The following is a 14,397-nucleotide window of genomic DNA, read 5'->3' as shown; positions in this document are numbered from 1 at the left end:
GTTCTTTGAACCAACCATAACATCTTAATGGCTTCTTTACTAATTCATAAATTAAATAGACTCTCTTACCTGTGGTTCATTTATATTTGCCTGAGAATCATGATTTTACCTTTTTAAAAATTATACTTCAATAGGCTTGATCTGCTCCATGATGCTGAAAGAAAACGAATCTACACACCCATTTTGAGAATCAGGGGATCTCATAGTATCTACACAAAAGTATCCAGGACTTCTTTCTGCAGAAATCCTCTGGACTGTGTTACCCTTAGGAGAGTAGTCAGCAGCACCAGAGCCACCATCACTTGACTACTGTGCAGCTAGGGTAGAGGCTGGGAAAAGAGCAGCCCAGCCAAGGCTTAGTGACAGGGACTTTCCCAAGGTTTCCCAAGGTCTGAAAGGTATGCAAGTTATATATACTCAGAGTTAGGACTTAAATCCAGGCCTGTCTAGCAGTATGGGAAGCCCATTACTACCACTGCTCATATTTTCATGCCATAGCTCATCTGCCTGCAATCCCAATGTATACCACATATGCCTAGCACAAAGTAGGCAATCAATGTATATCCCATGCAATTAAAAATTTTTAACTCTTCCTAGTGACTAGAACTTGGATATTTCCAAAGGACAAAATCTATTGATGAGCCTCACTTCAGACCACTAGAAAAGACAGACACTGGGGAGCCAGACAGGCCTACATTCCACCTCCTCATTGCCACTTAGTGGCTAATTAGTACTGCCACCTTGAACCAGAAATAAAGCACCATGAGCCTTTGTTTCCTCTCTTGTTACATGTAAATAATTCTCATAGGCTTCTTATGAAGACTAAAGTAGAAAAAGGAATATGAGAGCACTTAGCACAAGACTTAGCCCAAAGGTGCCTCCACCCACAATGATCGTCCCCTTCAGAAGACCCTGGAAGGCTTTGAGGCCTTGGCTGGGCTGCCGTTTCTACCAGCCCCCACTCCAGGCACACAGTGATCAAGGGATGGGAAAATCCCTCTGTTCAAACAGGTGTCACTGTTCTAAACCTACAGTCTCATTTCCTGATCGTGTCTTAATCTGCTCGTCGGTGGTGAAAGTTGATTTCTTGCACATTCTTATATCAGTGGGAATTTCTGCCCTTGGCTGACAGGCATTATGGGCTGGCTTTGACATACAGCCCTACAGGGCCTGAACAGCCTCTATTCTTTCCCAGTCCTGAAAGGGAGCTTTGTGCCAAGGATTCATTAAACTGCACTGCACAGCCCCTTCATAAATGGGGCTCAATAATGAACAGTCGATTTAACTGGAAAAGCTGCTGGAGCTGTTAAATTAAAGGGAAATAAAGTGCATTTTAGACTCAGTCTGCCAGAAGAAATGGTGACCTAAAAGGAAAATCTTCATTTTTATTGAATTGAAGTTTTTAAAAAGTTTAAAATGTCCAGGAAGCTTCCTTGTGACAGGCAATGAGACATAAAAGCTCAGAATGCAGGCTTGAGATAGTGGTGCTTTTTATTCACCATCCCTAAGTGAGTCTCAGGCTCTTAAATGGTGCAAAGGAATGATCTCATTTTGAGAAGAAAATATGAAAAGACTCTGTAATATGCCACAAGAAGTTTTTTTGTTTTTGTTTTTGTTTTTAACTTTAAAAAGTATTTTAAGACCAGGCTCTCTCTTTCATTCTTGGAACATTCAAAGGACCAGGAGCCATTCTTTTTAATTTTTCTGCTCTCTTTCAGGGATAAGAAATTTCTCTGGGAGGAATCCAATTGTTTCTCCTCACACTACACCTCAGAGTTTTGTTTGGTTTAAGTATTGTGCTCTGACGTCTGACTGAGTAGTCTCTCTTTTAAATCTGAGATTTTCACAAGTATGCATAAGTGCTCCGAAGAACTTTATTCTCTATTTATTTTTCTGAGTTATATAACTTCCTGGCATGGTGACAGAGAACATCTACTAACATACGCTGGAATGTTGTTTCCAATAACTCTCAGGTGCAAGAAGCAAAAGCCACTGTGCTTTGGCAGATAGAATAACCATATGGTGATCTTAGCTTTTCTCTGCCACGCTGTTGTGAGCTGGGAATTCTTCTTAACATGCTTCCCTATGCTTCGTGTTTTCAAATCTTTACATAGAATCTGCTCCTGGGCATGTTACAGGCTTCAGTACCCTAGTCAAGGCCTTTTCTGGTTTTCATAGTTAAGCATCATTTGACCATCAACAACAACAGTCAGTCATCACAGGGAATTTAAAGAGAAATCTGAAAAGCAATGTGAAATAAATAAAGGCCAACTTCCAGCCGTACTGTTCAGGGTCACTGGAATCAAAACTCAGATTTTCAGTTGCAAAGCTGTATAGAAAGGGCAAAACTTCCTTTTTAAGAAGTTATCTGCTCTTTTTCTGAAACCTACTTTTTCATTTAAATTCTAAGCCATCGATTTAATTTTTTAGGATTCTGCAATAGGCGATTCAAAGCCACCTTGAGAGAATATCCTGAAGTTGAAAAAAATATATCTGCGCATGTTTTTTTTGTTTTTTTTTTTTTTTAATTTTTTTTTCAACGTTTATTTATTTTTGGGACAGAGAGAGACAGAGCATGAACGGGGGAGGGGCAGAGAGAGAGGGAGACACAGAATCGGAAGCAGGCTCCAGGCTCCGAGCCATCAGCCCAGAGCCTGACGCGGGGCTCTAACTCACGGACCCTGAGATCGTGACCTGGCTGAAGTCGGACGCTTAACCGACTGCGCCACCCAGGCGCCCCTCTGCGCATGTTTTTATTTTAAATGGTAACTATGGTGACCCAATAAGTAGTATTTTTTTATTCTTTGTTCATCTATCACTAATGAGTCACAATCAACCAGTGTAAATCATAGGCTCTCCACACCATGAAATTCTGGATTCATAATAAAACTGCTGTTATTTTAACAAATTCTAGGATGAACTTTGTCCATAACGAGCCCTGATGGTTATTAGGGTCTACACCTGCATCAGAACAATTTCATTCACCTTCCACTAAAGATTACCGCACTCCAAAATGGCTATGCCATCCTGTGTGGATTGTGTGGCTTGATTGCATTTTGACTAATCAAAATGGATTGGCTAATTGCATTAGCATTGGGATAACTATTCATTAGAAAATTAATATTAGACCAGTCCATATTTTACATATGGCATCAGTCATTCAAACACACTCTTCTAGTCATGACTTATTCCTACACAAGCAATCATTAACCTATTCAAAACATATTTAGCTTGAAGATGGGAGGTAAGAGGATTTTCTGAATCTGCACAGATTTGACTACAGCCAGATTGCAAGTTAAGGAGAATGTTAATATATTACAGCTTATCTAAAGGAAAATGACTGGGAAGGCAATGGTGATCAAAACCAAAGCACAGGAGGAAGTATGCTTTTATAGGATTCAGAACACTTATTAATTCATTACTCTATTCATTTTAATGAATAAAATCTTACGTGTTTTTTTTTCCTGCCAGTGCATACTTTTTCTGAGGAAAGGAAAGAAGTTATTTTCAGTGCCTAACAGAAAATGTGTTAGGTAGGGGTTTAATAAATATTTGACAAGGGAATAAAAGAAAGAGGAAAAGGAAGGGAAAGGAAGGTAAGAAAAGAGAAAAAAGGGAATGTAAGACAAGGAAAGGAGGATGTTAGTCCAGGGAAAACTAGAAACAACATGATAGCTTTCTTCATATATTTAAAGTACATCATTTGGGAAAAGGATTAGATTTATTCTTTTAGAAACCAAATAATTTAACCAAGAGCTATAAGTAGAAAGTTGGAGATTTCTGGGTCCTGGGTGTAAAGAGTCACTATCCCATTCAAACAACCAAAAAGCTGAAAAAACTGAGAAATCAACAACTCTTTTTAGATCCATAAGAGAAATACGGTCACAAGGCAAACCCCCATCCCCCAAATTGGAGGGAGAGAAAAATACAGAAAACCACATTTACTGGCACAGAAACATCCATGGGACCAGTGCTGGGGTAAGATAACCTGAACTGTTAATGCAAAATGCTGGGGGCTCAGTGTAGAAAAGCCTGAGAAATAAAAACTTCAGAGGGACCCCGTCATCATGGGATTCCCCCAAATTTTATAAGTTCCTGGAGCTCCCCCAGTTCTCACAGTAAATAACTGAGGAAAAAAATCCCCTTGTGCTTATAGGAGAGGCAGAAGAAAAGAAACCACCTTGAATTATGCCAGACCATTCTGTCCTGAAGAAGGTCTGCCCTCAGGAAAAAATATTTAACTAGAGCCTGACCTACCTGGAAAAAAGGAAATACCTAATTCCAGCTCACACTTGCCATCCTGTCCCACCTAAGAGGAGGAAAACACACACACACACACACACACACACACACACACCTGCCAGGCACTTGTGAAATTCGTAGTTTGGGGCACAGACTCATAAAAAGACTAAGCCCTATTCATAGGTCTATAAAATGCTTCCCCTCCCCCCATACCTCACTATCACATTACTAAAGTCTTATTTACTTCCTTTTACCTAGTACACAATGTTCAACTATCAAGAAAAATTACAAGGCATACTAAAAGGCAAAAACAGAGTTTGAAGAGACAGAGCAAGCATTAGAACCAGACTCATATTTGGCAGGGATATTGGAATTATCAGACCAGGAATTTAACTATGATCAATATGCTAAGAGATCTAATGAATGAAGTGGACAGCATGCAAGAAGAGATGGGTGATGCAAGCAGAGAGATGGAAATTCTAAGAACCAGAAAAAAATGCTAGAGATCCAAACACTGTAACAGAAATAAAGGATGTTTTTGATAGACTTATTAGTAGACTGGACAGGCTAAGGGAAGAATCTCTAAGTTTGAGAATATATCAACAGAAGCAACCAGAACTAAGACACAAAGAGAAAAAAGACTGGGGAAAAAACAGAACAGAATATCTAAGAACTGGGACAATCACCAAAGGTATAACACAATAATATGGAAAATACCAGAAGGAGAATAAAGAGAAAAAGGGACAGAAAAAATGTTGGAAACAATGCTGCTTGAAAATTTCTCTCAAATTAATGTTAGACACCAAATTAGAGATCCAGGAAGAGCAGAGAACAGCAAGCAGGATAAATGCCAAAAAACAAACCAAACACTCATTTTGGGATATCCTTTCCAAACTACAGAAAAGCAAAGATAAAGAAAAAATCCAAAGAAGCCAGAGGAAAAAACACCTTACCTTTAGAGGAGCAATGATAAAAATACATCCAACTTCTCCTTACAAACAATGCAAGCAAGAAGACAGTAGAGGGAAATATTTAAAATGTTTGAGAAAAAAAACACCAAGCTAAAATTCTGTACCCTATAAACTTATCCTTCAAGTGAGGAAGAAATATAAAGACTTCCTCATACAAACAAACATTGAGGGAATTTGTTGCCAGTAGACCTACCCTGCAAAAAATGTTAAAAGAAGTTCTTTAAAGAGAAAAAAAATAGTATAGGTCAGAAACTTGGATCTACATAAAGGAAGAGCATAAGAGAAAGAATAAATAAAGGTTTATAAATAAATAAAGGAAAAAAATATTTTCCTTTTTGTTTTTAAATTTTTATTTTTTCTTATTCTTTTTTAAAATTTTAATGTTTATTTATTTTTGAGAGAGAGGCAGAGCGTGAGTGGGGAAGGAGCAGAGAGAGAGGGAGACACAGAATCTGAAGCAGGCTCCAGGCTCTGGGCTGTCAGTGCAAAGCTCGACACAAGGCTCGAACTCATGCAGTGCGAGATCATGACCTGAGCTGAAGTTGGACACTCAACTGACTGAGCCATCAAGGTGCCCCTATTTTTTCTTATTCTTAACTGAACTAACAGACAACAATTTGTTCAAAATAATAATAGCAATAATGTATCTGATTATGTATGCCTATGTATATGTATATATATGTATATATACATATATATATATATATATGCTTATGTATAAATGGAATGAAGGGCAGCAATGATACAAGGGACAGGAAAGGGGAGCTAGGATTAGTTTGTTATTAGAAGGTATTTGCACTATGCACAATGCAGTGTAGTGTTATGTGGAAGCAGACTGGGATTAGTTGTAAATGTATGTTTCATACTCCAGGGAACCACTAAAAAAAAGTAAAAAACAAGTATAACTGATGAGCTAAGAAAAGAGAGAAAATGGAATCATACAAAACACTCAGTTAAAACCATAAAAAGGCAGAAAAAGAGTGGACCACAATAAAAAGGCGGGGGGGAGGGGGACAAAGACTAAGGGCAACAATTAGTAAACAGCAATAAATATGGTAGATAATCCAACTATATTAATAATCACTTTGAATGACAATGGTCTAAATCCATCAATTTAAAGACAGAGATTGTCAGAGTGGATTAAAAAACAAGATCCAACTATGTTTTGTCTACATAAAGCCCACTTTAAATATAAAGCACATATAGACTGGGGTGCTTGGGTGGTTCATTTGGTTGAGTGCCTGACTCTTGATTTCAGCTCAAGACATGATCCCAGGGTCATGGGATCCAGCCCTGCATCAGACTCCATGCTGAGTGTGGAGACTGCTTGGGATTCTCTCCTCTCTCCCTCTGCTCCCACCCTGTTTGTGCTCTCTCTCTCAATCTCAAAATAATAAAATAATAAAATAAAATAAAATAAAATAAAATAAAATAAAATAAAATATTAAAGCACATATAGATTAAAAGTAAGCGGATGGAGAAAAATACATCATGCTAACACTAACATAAAAAAATGAAATTAGCTATATTAATTTCACACAGAGAAGACTGACAGGAAAGTTATCAGTGATAAATAGGGACACTATATAATGATAAAGGGGTCAATACTCCAAGAATGCATAAGTCCTTAACACATATGCACCTAACAACAGAGTGTCAAAATACATGAAGCAAAAACTGATAGAACTGCAAGGAGAAATGGATAAATCCCTTATTAGGTTTGGGACTTAAATACCCCATATCCAGCAGGCAGAAAATCAGTAAGAACATAGTTGAACTCAGCACCATCCATCAGTTGAATATAAATGGACATCTATAGACTACTTCATCCAACAATAGCAGAAAGTGCATTCTTCTCAAGTTTACATGGAACATTCACCAAAATAAGCTACATTCTGGGCCAAAAACAAACCTTAACAAATTTACAATAGAAATCATACAGTGTCTTCTCTCAGACCATAATGAAATTAAACTAGAAATCAATAACAGAAAGAGAACTGGAAAATCCCTAAATCCCTGGAGGTTAAGCAATGCATTTCTAAATAACACATAGGCCAAAAAAGAAACCTCAAGAGAAATTAAAGGATATTTTGAACTGAAAATTAAAGTACAATCTTTCAAAATTTGTGGGAGGCAGCAAACCAACGCTACAAGGAAATCTATAGCATTGAATGTACTTATTAGAAAACAAGAAACAGCTTTTTAAAAATGTTTTCAAGGGGCGCCTGGGTGGCGCAGTCGGTTAAGCGTCCGACTTCAGCCAGGTCACGATCTCGCGGTCCGGGAGTTCGAGCCCCGCGTCAGGCTCTGGGCTGATGGCTCAGAGCCTGGAGCCTGTTTCCGATTCTGTGTCTCCCTCTCTCTCTGCCCCTCCCCCGTTCATGCTCTGTCTCTCTCTGTCCCAAAAATAAATAAACGTTGGAAAAAAAAAAAATTAAAAAAAAATAAATAAAAATGTTTTCAATAAAAAGAAATAAAAAGACAAGGGACATTTAATATCAATCATCTAAGCTTCCACCTTAGGAAACTAGGAAAAGAAGAGGAAATTAAATCCAAATTCAGGGAACCACAGTGCAAGAAGAATATGAACATCAGCAGAAAGAGCTGGAGGAAGTCTACAACTCCATCACTACCAAACTGTACCAGAATGCAGGTGTGAGGGGAGGAATGCTTGAGGGCTCGCCCCATGGTGGAGCTCCTCCATCTGGCATTGCTTCCTCTGGGCCTACCACTGAAGAGGTTGATTAAGCCAACATGAGCATAGGTTTAGCATTGCTATACACAGAACATCAAAGGACCCAAATCTGTAGTAAATTCCATGGAAGTTTTAAAGTTGAGCTGCTACAGTAAATAACCGGGCATTCTTGATACTTAAACATGGAATATGTGTATAGAGAAAGGAAATAACATTACACTTTATAAGTACTGTATGGTAAGTGGAAAATGCAATTTAAAATTGGCACCGGATAAAACAAACAAACAAAAAATCTACAATTCAACCACAAATTTTTACTGTATTCAGATGTAGTTGTCTTTTGTTTTAAGGATACAAGACAAAAATATGAAGGTGTGTTTCCCTGGGACCTGAATGGTGTTAATTATGAGAGCAGATGTTTGAGAGTACAAGCACCAATGACCAAATCACAGTGCTATCTACATGATTTAAAATATATATTTTTTTAACATTTTATTTATTTTTGTGAGACAGAGAGAGAGAGAGAGAGAGAGAGAGAGACAGAGCATAAGCAGGGGAGGTGGAGAGAGAGAAGAAGACACAAAATCCAAAGCAGGCTCCAGGCTCTGAGCTGTCAGCACAGAGCCCAATGAGGGGCTCAAACCCACAAACCATGAGATCATGACCTGAGCTGAAGACAGACGCTTAACTGACTGAGCCACCCATGTGCCCCTACATGACCTTTAATAAATGCATTTTTGTATGTGTTTGTGATATGTGAGGTCTCTAAAGTGTGGGACCCGGGCAAGGACCCATCTTTTCCAAATACAGTAGTTCTTATACTCATTTAACAACTGAGAAAACTGGACTTCAATGTATCGGTCAGCATAAAATGCTATTTGAAATAGAAACATCTACAGACAGGGGCGCCTGGGTGGCACAGTCGGTTAAGCGTCCGACTTCAGCCAGGTCACGATCTCGCGGTCCGTGAGTTCGAGCCCCGCGTCAGGCTCTGGGCTGATGGCTCGGAGCCAGGAGCCTGTTTCCGATTCTGTGTCTCCCTCTCTCTCTGCCCCTCCCCCGTTCATGCTCTGTCTCTCTCTGTCCCAAAAATAAATAAACGTTGAAAAAAAAAATTTTTTTTTAAATAAAAAAAAAAAAAAGAAACATCTACAGACAGTTCAAACAGAAATTTCATACACAAATTATGAGTTTGCAAAATGATAGGAAGGGCTAGGGCATGGAAATAGAAGACTACTTTCTCTTACAACAAGAAAGGGAAAACTAGAAGCAGATACAGTTGGGCCTTGTTTTGGGGAGAGTGGGTATAGATATGTAGATTTGATGCACAGAAGATGAAAAAGTCCCCAACCAATGGCTTCTTTTGGTCAATGGAAGGAGGAGGAGACAAGCTGAGGAGACAAGCAGAGTGAGGTAGGAGGTTTGAGGAGAGAGAAAAAGGTATCAAAAGCCATTATGGAAAGTGGGTAAAGGAGCACATTCCAGGAACCTGGTATGATTGCCAGACAGTGTTTCAGGTTCACCTGGGGCTGTTAATCATTAATTTACAGAAAATCTGTCTAATTACCTGCTCTATTTTCACAACCTTTGCCAAGTTCCTTCTCTGGTTTTCAGTTCCACATTCTAAAATAGTGATGATAAAAAGCTTATCTAGTAATATCATTTTGTGGAACTTAGAACTTGTTTTCCACCCTAGATATGTCACATATACGGTCCCAGCCCAAGCCCATAGCCCATCAGAAAATACCTCATTCTCCCAAAGTTCCCCTTCACTACCTCTTGACATCCCTCTTCTAACCCAGAGTCCCTCAGAGCTCCCAGCACCGAGGTCTAACCAGAGCTACCACAAGCCATGAGACCCAGGCCCACAGCAGAGGCAAAGGTAAGTCTTTCCTGCAGGCCCACCCATAAAGAAGGTCATCCCAAAGTTGAAAGAAGAGGAAGTTTGAAGAAAGGGCCTGAGTCAGTGTCACATTAAAGGTTCTACCTCACAGAGGTGTGGATGGAGAGAGCTTGCTTCTTGACAGGAAGAAGGATAAGGAGAATGAGAGGAAAAAGGGAGTAGAACAGTACAGGTTAAGTAAAGAAATTATGGTCATTAAAAGGTCTGGAGGCCTTTTTGTCAGGATTCTGAGGTGGGGAATGTCTTCCTAGGCATTTCCATTCCATTTAATGTGACCTCCTACATCAATGTTCTTTAACTAGAGTGTATATACACCTGAGGGTATAAAAAGACTCTTCAAAATACTTGGATAGGGGTAGTGGAAACAAGATGAATGTCCATACCCTCAAATCTCATATGTACTCTTTCTTAAAATTGATTGGAGACGTTTATTTCCCATCCTGTCTCTCACAACTGTCTTTATTTTAAAAAGAGGAGGGAGGGGCACCTAGGTGGCTCAGTCGGTTAAGTGACTGACTTCAGGTCAGGTCATGACCTCCCGATTCACTCACAAGTTCAAGCCCTTCATCGGGCTCTGTGCTGACAGCTCAGAGCCTGGGTCTGCTTCAGATTCTGTGTCTACCTCTCTCTCCCCCCATCCCCCACTCGCTCTCTTTCTCTCTCTCTCAAAAGTAAATGAACATTTAAAATAATTGAAAAGAAATTAAAAAGAGGAGAGAAAGTCATAACCATTCCTTTCTCTCCCATTCCTTTTCCCTTTTCCTTTCTTGCTCTACCTTTCTCTTCCTGAACAATCCAGTCCTAAAGCATTCAGGAAAGGCAGAGCAAAGCTAATCTCTGTGCTAGCAGTGAGATGGGTGGGGTGTAGGAGAACTGAAGTGGCCCACTGTAAGGTGTCAGAGCCTGAGCAACGAAGGGATATCAACCCATGTGCCAGTCTAATGTTGGGAAGGAGAGAATCCATGGAGGAGAGCTCCTTGTTCAGTGTCAGAGCCAAAGCACAGTGAGGAATGGGGTATGACATCTCAGAGCCCAAACAAGGGAAGGAGGCATCCTTGTGGAGGAAAGGCCCGGCACAGAATATTGGAGAGAGTTAAGGAGGGCATTTATGTGGAACAAGGGGTAGAGACAGATGAGAAATTGGCTTTATACAGGGGGATTGATCAAAAATTAAATATATTAAAGATCAATAGCCAGGATTCTCCCTTTTAGAGAAGAGAGGTACAAATATTCAAAGGGCAGGGGGTCTAAAATAAGCCCTGGGGTATTTTATTAGAATTGGCAGTTTTGCTGTGAACTTATGGTTTTTAATATATGTAGATAAATATAGAAATAAATACAGGCATAAACGTGTGTTCCCTAGTCTTGTCTACTGGGAGAACCTAGGAGCAGCAACAGTCCAACAGCAATAAACATACTTTGCACTCAGATCTTGATTCCTTGAGTAATTAGCTGGTTCCAATCCTGAGGAGGGAAAGTATGAGGTGAGTCTGGAATATCTCTTTGCGTTGGAAGGGAAATGCTCAAATAAAGATGGAGATCTGCCAAAAGGACTCAGACGCCAGCCTGAAGGGTTCCCACTGACTAAATAGAAAACAATTTGAGCATCAGATAAATAATGATCGTAACAGATTATAAACTATTGAATAAAACTGAAAAGTATGAGTCCAAACATATACTTAGATAAATGAATAAATTAAAAGTTTGGTAAGGAACTATTTACATAGTTTTAAAGAATCTCCTAACAAAATATGTATTATATATAAAGTAGAAAAGAGTAAGTTCATATAGTAAAGAAGCCTGGAAGTTACCACATCAGTCAAGTGATCAAAGTAAATATTATTAGTAATGGGTCAAATTAAAATCACACACCACTGAGATAGAATACATCAAGAAGAATACAGAATTATTTCTGAGATACTCCTGCCTAAAATACATAATCTGAATCTAACATGAGAAAATATCAACCAAACCCAAGATAATGTGTGTTAGAACTGCCTCTGCCATGGAGTGGGACCATAAAAGCCCATTTTAGGGGACACAGTGAGGGGAAAGAGAAAATTGACCTCCTGTGGACAATTGTTCTTCCTTTTCCTGATTCAGTACTAGGTTCCAGATAAAACATATTAGATTCTTCTGAGAAGTTTCTCTGAGTAGCAGTGATGTTGTTACATGGAACAGAGCACTTTTGTCCTGGGTATGAGGCTTGGATACAGCTGGTATTTTCCCTCCATGCAAGTCTATTCACTAGACCTTTGGCTGAAGGAACAAGCCTACTGACTTAACATTCCAACTGGAATTCCCTGGACTTAGTGACCTCCAGATGGAAGCAAGGATCTAGGCCAAGCTGGGAAGAGGAAGATAAAGATGTCAGGTTCTAAGCTCATTTTCCTGCACACATATTCCTGCCCTCCTCCTAAAGAGTTATTGCTATGGACTTGACGCCAATGTATGGATTAGGAAACTGGGGCTCTGATGAAGTCTTGGCAACAAAGAATAGGGATCTAGGGGCATCTGGATGGCTCAGTCAGTGGAGCGTCTGACTCGATTTTAGTTCAGGTCACGATCCCAGGGTGGTGGGATTGAGCCCCACATCAGGCTTTGCACTGAGCATGGAGCCTGCTTAAAATTCTCTCTCTCTCTCTGTCTCTCTCTCTCTCTCTCTCTCATTCTCTGCCTCTCTCCCCTGCTCATGCTCTCTCACTCTCTAAAACAAACAAACAAACAAAGGCTAGGGATCTAGACTCCCGGGCTACATAGGAGCCTAACACAGTCCAGCACAAATAGTCTCTACCCATTTCTAATAGTCTCTACCATAAGTCTCTTTATTATTATTTAGCCCCACATACTCCTTCATGGCTTCCTTCGGCTGGTCCCTTCCACCTTTGTGGGAATACAGGGAGTAGGATCTGCTCACCTGCATGTTGGTAGTACTTTGGGCAAAAAGAAGCAGAGCAGATCTGCTTTACCACCAGGTTCATAGGGCTCTTGGATTTGGATGCTTCTGAAAAGAGAAAGAGAACAGAGATGGAATCTTGGAAGACTCAAGGTAAGTTTGGGCAGATAGAGGAGGCTTGACTACATATACATGGTTGGCTGTTTCTACCCTCCCAAAGCCCTGGGACAAGGTCTGAGAGGGGATAGCTACTGGATTCTGGGGGGGGTCTCTTTTCTGACCTGAACATAGAACGAGGAAGGAGCTGGAGACGTTGGAGGTGGGAAGGGTAGGCCTGGACATGGGTGAGATAAGCAAAGCATTCAGGGCGCTCACTCTGAGGTCATGAAAGTAATGGTGCGAGTGAGTGCCTCTTTAAATTTGTGCTCTAGGTGACTCACTTAGCTCACTGCAGACGAAAGGAGGAAGGCACATGAGAAAGTGTGACTACAGAATCAGAGGAACAGAGGTTTATCTCCCTTAGGCCAGAATCTGCCTTTGTCTGTGGGAGGGTAGGTTTCTATAGCAACTCTAATTGTGTCCTACCTTTGGATGGAAGATAGTTTACCCTTGCTGCTTATAATAAAATGGAAGAGGAAAGGATAAATTGAAAAAATAAACTTTTAAACACAAAGGAACCAGTACTTGATGATTTGGAAAATTTCCTGGCTATCAAGATATCATGCTCTAGAAACAAGACTAGGGATATGGCCAGAAAACCATTTCCTAGAGATGGTTAAAGATGCTTATGAATACATAAATATGCATGTTAAACAACCATCTCAGCAGAAGCAAGGAGGAGAGATGTGGTTATCCAGAAAGACTGTGGAGGACCCTCTGATGGGATGGTTTGGACTCCCCATGTATTTCACAGATACTTGTTTTGTTTTTGAGAATGTCATACCAGCAGAAACACTGGACTGAAAGGGACAGAGATGTGACAGAATGAAGAAATAATTATTCCTGTGGCAGAACCAAAAATGCAGAGTCCAGAAAGGGTAGGGCTGCCACCCCAGCATGCCCAGAGGACAGAGCACTGAGCCACAAAGGATTATTCTTAGGCATGGAATCCAGTGGAATTTCCTCTACTAAGTTTTGGTTTGCTTGGGATCTGTGACCCTTTTTGTCCTTCCAATTTCTCCTTGTTGGAATGCAATGTCTATTCCATCTTCTTCTATTTTTGAAGCAGGTAACTTGTTTTTTAGATTTTGTAAGTCCACAGGTGGAGAGGAATTTTCTCCCTAGATGGATCATGGTTGGAGTCTCACCCATACCTGATAGAAATGATTTAGAAGATGGAATTCAAGACTCTGAGTTAATTATAGTTAGACAAGATTTTAGATTTAGAGTTGATGCTGGAATAAGTTAAAAGTTTGGGTAACATTTAGACTGGGTGAATGTATTTTATATATGGGAAGGACATGTATTTGAGGGGGCAGTCAGAGGGCAGAATGATATGGATAGAATTCCATCCTCCAAAAAGATAGACTGAAGTCCTAATCCCCAGTACCTGCAAATGTGAATTTATTGGAAAATAGGGTCTTTACAGATGTCAATTAAGGCGAGGTCATACTGAATTAGGGAGAGTCCTAATCTAACAGGACTGGTGTCCTTATAAGGAGAGGAAAAGAGACACAGAGAAGAAAATGGC

The 14,397-nt window shown here is 40.0% G+C and overlaps 1 long non-coding RNA gene across 1 annotated transcript in view; it reads right to left on the bottom strand.

Moving 5' to 3' along the window:
• LOC115525913 overlaps positions 1–14,397 on the bottom strand; it is a 31,150-nt gene that overhangs the window by 11,799 nt on the left and 4,954 nt on the right. The window contains exons 3-4 of the long non-coding RNA XR_003972489.1: positions 12,729–12,815; positions 11,230–11,391 (exon numbers count right to left, since the gene is read on the bottom strand). This is a non-coding gene — a long non-coding RNA (uncharacterized LOC115525913). The remainder of the gene's footprint in view (positions 1–11,229; positions 11,392–12,728; positions 12,816–14,397) is intronic.

This window comes from Lynx canadensis, chromosome D1, assembly GCF_007474595.2.
Source record: "Lynx canadensis isolate LIC74 chromosome D1, mLynCan4.pri.v2, whole genome shotgun sequence".
Lineage (NCBI taxonomy): Eukaryota > Metazoa > Chordata > Mammalia > Carnivora > Felidae > Lynx > Lynx canadensis.
The sequence above is the reverse complement of the archived record's forward strand: the minus strand, read 5'-3'. Positions and strand labels throughout refer to the sequence as shown.